This window comes from Tachyglossus aculeatus, chromosome 2 (genome assembly GCF_015852505.1).
Source record: "Tachyglossus aculeatus isolate mTacAcu1 chromosome 2, mTacAcu1.pri, whole genome shotgun sequence".
Taxonomy (NCBI): domain Eukaryota; kingdom Metazoa; phylum Chordata; class Mammalia; order Monotremata; family Tachyglossidae; genus Tachyglossus; species Tachyglossus aculeatus.
This window is the reverse complement of record NC_052067.1, coordinates 16111682-16116771: the sequence shown is the minus strand read 5'-3', so window position 1 is coordinate 16116771 and position 5090 is coordinate 16111682. Positions and strand designations below refer to the sequence as shown.

The following is a 5090-nucleotide window of genomic DNA, read 5'->3' as shown; positions in this document are numbered from 1 at the left end:
GAAAATGGGAGGGAAAAGCAAATTTTTTAAGCCATCAAAACCCTGTGGGAGTACTAAAAAATGGTTTTTGCCACACCAGCTAATGGAGGAAGTCCAGTTTAAGGTCAAAGAAAAATGTAACACAGCCAGAGCGATTGAAAACAGGGCTCTTCTGGACAAAGCTTTCACTGTTGAAGGTGTACCGCTATGGACAATAGAAAGCTTCCTGAATGAAAGAGATAGCTTTCATTTGAACCTGGAAATGACCACTACACTTAAAAGCGTGAAGAATAATAAACCCCCGTATCTGATGGTTCAGATGCCTGTACACTTGGATCAGGCATTCCTAAACGTAGGGGCCTCAAGGAATCACCACCGGATTTGTTTTGGGGAAACCGTACAGCCTAGTAGAAAGGGCACAGGTCTGGGACTCGAAGGAACTGGTTTCTAATCCTGGCTCTGCCACTTGCTTGCTGTAGGCAAGTCCCTTAAATTCCCCGTGCCTCAGTACCCCCATCTGTAAAATGAGAGTGCTGGAAAAGGATCACATTTACTGACTCGATCTCGACTGTTCTCGATCTACACACACTCCCTTGGTGACCTCATTCGCTCCCACGGCTTCAACTATCATCTCTACGCTGATGACACCCAGATCTCCATCTCTGCCCCTGCTCTCTCCCCCTCTCTCCAGGCTCGCATCTCCTCCTGCCTTCAGGACATCTCCATCTGGATGTCTGCCCGCCACCTAAAGCTCAACATGTCGAAGACTGAACTCCTTGTTTTCCCTCCCAAACCTTGCCCTCTCCCTGACTTTCCCATCTCTGTTGACAGCACTACCATCCTTCCCGTCTCACAAGCCCGCAAACTTGGTGTCATCCTCGACTCCGCTCTCTCATTCACCCCTCACATCCAAGCCGTCACCAAAACCTGCCGGTCTCAGCTCCGCAACATTGCCAAGATCCGCCCTTTCCTCTCCATCCATACCGCTACCTTGCTCATTCAAGCTCTCGTCCTATCCCGTCTGGACTACTGCATCAGCCTTCTCTCTGATCTCCCATCCTCTTGTCTCTCTCCACTTCAAACCATACTTCATGCTGCTGCCCGGATTATCTTTGTCCAGAAACGCTCTGGGCATATCACTCCCCTCCTCAGAAATCTCCAGTGGCTACCAATCAATCTGCGCATCAGGCAGAAACTCCTCACCCTCGGCTTCAAGGCTGTCCATCACCTCGCCCCCTCCTACCTCACCTCCCTTCTCTCCTTCTCCAGCCCAGCCCGCACCCTCCGCTCCTCCGCCGCTAATCTCCTCACTGTACCTCGTTCTCGCCTGTCCCGCCATCGACCCCCGGCCCACGTCATCCCCCGGGCTTGGAATGCCCTCCCTCTGCCCATCCGCCAAGCTAGCTCTCTTCTTCCCTTCAAGGCCCTATTGAGAGCTCACCTCCTCCAGGAGGCCTTCCCAGACTGAGCCCCTTCCTTCCTCTCCCCCTCTCCATCCCCCCCTTCTTACCTCCTTCCCTTCCCCACAGCACCTGTATATATGTATATATGCTTGTACATATTTATTACTCTATTTATTTATTTATTTATTTTACTTGTACATATCTATTCTATTTATTTTATTTTGTTAGTATGTTTGGTTTTGTTCTCTGTCTTCCCCTTTTAGACTGTGAGCCCACTGTTGGATAGGGACTGTCTCTATATGTTGCCAATTTGTACTTCCCAAGCACTTAGTACAGTGCTCTGCACATAGTAAGCGCTCAATAAATACGATTGATGATGATGATGATGATGATGATGACTCCCAAACCCACGTCATTTCCGTTAGTCTAGGCTGCTTTCCTTGACAAGATCACATGCCATGACCCATCACTTCCTTCAGGAATAAAGGTGAGATGGGTATTAGCAGAAACTACCCAGACCACCTCTCTTCTCCCTGGCGATGGCCCTGATACTACACCGCAAACCCAAGAGACAGGCAAGGAGGAACACTAAGATCATTAACCAGTACTCGAAGAACTTGAAAAACTTTTGTCCCTATCCAAGGGCCATGACGACTAAAAGCCACTAATAAATTCGGTTGCGCACAGAACTCTACTAAAAACCAAAGCAACTCGTTGGGATGTATTGCAGTGGCGGAACTAACCCATGCCAATACTCACGAAGTAATTCAGAGCTAGGTATAGGGTGCAGTGTTTGTCAACCTAATTCTATATATCCAGGCTTGAAGGCATGGCAAGAGACCCAAAACCTGGTATCAAAATATCTTTCCGGTCCTCTGAAAATCACCCAAATCAACTATAGAGACATCATTAAAAGCTCCATTGTACGATTATAACTGTGCTCTAGCAAGACACCGGCAAGAAGACGTGAACGGCTTGACAGAATCAATGAAGCTCTCCGGACAAACAATAAGCCTGAAGCGTACCAAAGTTGGTTTTAGTCTGTACGCAAGAATACCTTACAACCATACAAAGATTTTTATTATCGAATCAGAGAATCCTGCTCCCCAGGAAGTACTCTATTCGATCCAATGCAGACAGACAAAGAAGTAGAAAATGAAGTCAAGGATGCAGTGTAGCCCAGTGGAAAGAGCACAGAATTTAGGATAAGGAGACCCAGCTTCTAACACAGCTTTACCACTGGTCTGCTGGACAAGTTACAACTTAACAATAATTGTAGCATTGATAGCGTTTATTGAACACCCGCTGAGTGCAATGTCCTGTACTAAAAGCTTGGGAAGGTACAACTTCCCTGTGCCTCCTCAGTCTCCTCATCTGTAAAATGGGGAGAGATGGTGATTCCCCTTTGTGGCTAATCTGATTTTCTTGGAACCACCCCAGTTCTAGTCATAAAGTCTGTGCTTAATAATAATAATAATAATAATAATAATAATTTTGATATTTGTTAAGCACTTACTATGTGCAAAACACTGTCCTAAGCTCTGGGGAGGATACAAGGTGATCAATTTGTCCCATGTGGGGCTCACAATCTTAATCCCCATTTTACAGATGAGGTAACTGAGGCACAGAGAAGTTAAGTGAGCCCACTTAACGGTAGGGACCGTCTCCATATGTTGCCAACTTGTACTTCCCAAGTGCTTAGTACAGTGCTCTGCACACAGCAAGCACTCAATAAATATAACTGATTGATTGATTGGTTGATTGATTAAGTGACTTGTCTAAAGTCACACAGCAGACAAGCAGCAGAGCTGGGATTTGAACCCATGACCTCTGACTCCCAAGCCCGTGCTCTTTCCACTGAGCCACACTGCTTCTCATGAATATATATATATATGTATATTATATTTATATATATTTGTATATATCTCAAATATTATCAAGTCATTTCCAATTCATAGCGACTTTATAGACATATTTTCTTTCTCCAGAACGTCCAATCTTCTGTCATAATCCGTAACCTTGATAACGGCTCTTTCATTCTCGTTGCTACGGTTTCTATCTCTAACAACCATTACCGCCATTATTACAGGATTTTGTCATCAGATTTGGGATGCAACTGAAAATATATAGCACCTTTGTAGTGTCCAGCCGTTTATGAAGCACAGGACTGGGACCTCCAACAAGTCAGTGAAACAGCTTGGCCTAGTGGAAAGAGCACGGGCCTGACAGTCAGAGGACCTGGGTTCTAATTCCAGCTCTGCCCCTTGTCTGCTGTGTGACCTTGGGCATGTCACTTAAATTCTCTGGCCTCCATTCCCTCATTCATTCATTCATTCTGTGAGCCCACTGTTGGGTAGGGACTGTCTCTATATGTTGCCAACTTGTACTTCCCAAGCGCTTAGTACGGTGCTCTAACACAGTAAGAGCTCAATAAATACGATTGATTGATTCATTCATTCATTCATTCAATCATATTTATTGAGCACTTACTTTGCGCAGAGCACCGTACTAAGTGCTTGGGAAGTACAAGTTGGCAACATATAGAGACGGTCCTTACCCAACAGTGGGCTCATGGTCTAGAAGGGGGAGACAGACAACAAAACAAAATATATTAACAAAATAAAATAAATAGAATAGTAAATATGTACAAGTAAAATGGGGATTTTACTCTAAAATCATCTATAAAATGGGGATTCCCTCATACCTAGACTATGAGCCCCATATAGGACAAGGACTGTGTCCAACCCAATAATCCAGCCCAATGCTTAGAACAGTGTTTGGAACACGGTGAGCACTTAAAAAATACCATTATAAGTCATTATAAATCAACCCAACTCCTTCAGCATTCACTAGGATCTCTTGTGTGCCAGAACATTAAAATGACAAAGCAACAACAATCACCAAGAGGCTCTTGGGACAAAGTCAATCCACCACTGAAGCAATGCTCAGTGCTACCCAGCTTTCCTCAGCCATGCTGAGCTTTCCTCAGGGGACAAGAATGGATGATAACAGGATAACTAAACAGCTTCTCCCCTCTCGGGATCACACCTGGGGAGTTTCCAGTACTCTACCAGTCTCGGCTATGGGAAGGAGGGTCAAGCAGAGGCCTACCCATTCCTTTCCTAGCTTGGGCAGTGGCTAGTGAGTGGAAGGCAATCTGCTACAAGCCAAAACTCACCTGTGCTGGGCAACAGCAGCATGGGAGAGAGTTGGGGGTGAAAACTCAAGTTTACTATGTGGAAGAAGGCTATGGTAAACCACTTCATAGAGAAAACTCTATGAATACACTACCGGAACGATTGCTGATGGGGAGTGGGCCATTCTGGGAGACATGTGTCCATGGAGCCGCAATGAGTCGGAGGCAATTTGACAGCATAAGACACGACACAGCTTCCTCCCAGTGATCTGAAATAGGGGAACCATAAATAAGGAGGAGTCAGTCGTATTTATTGAGCGCTTGCTGGGTGCAGAGCACTATGCTAAGCACTTGGGAGAGTGCAACAGAACAATATAACAGTCAGTGGACATGTTCTCTGCCCACAGGGAGCTTGCAACCTAGAGGGACAAGCCATAAACAAGACAACATTGCTATTGGCTGTTTGACAGTTTGGGTAAACTTGGTAAGGTTATTATTATTATTATTATGGTCTTTGTTAAACACTTACTGTGTTCCAAGCACTGTTCTCAGCACTGGGGTAGATAAAAGTT

General features: G+C 45.3%; 1 non-coding gene across 1 annotated transcript; it reads left to right on the top strand.

Annotated features, from left to right (window-relative positions):
- The first annotated feature begins 4412 nt into the window (after positions 1-4412).
- LOC119925006 lies at positions 4413-4550 on the top strand. Its single transcript, XR_005449678.1, has one exon. It is a non-coding gene; the product is annotated as a small nucleolar RNA SNORA7 (small nucleolar RNA).
- The last annotated feature ends 540 nt before the right edge of the window (positions 4551-5090 follow it).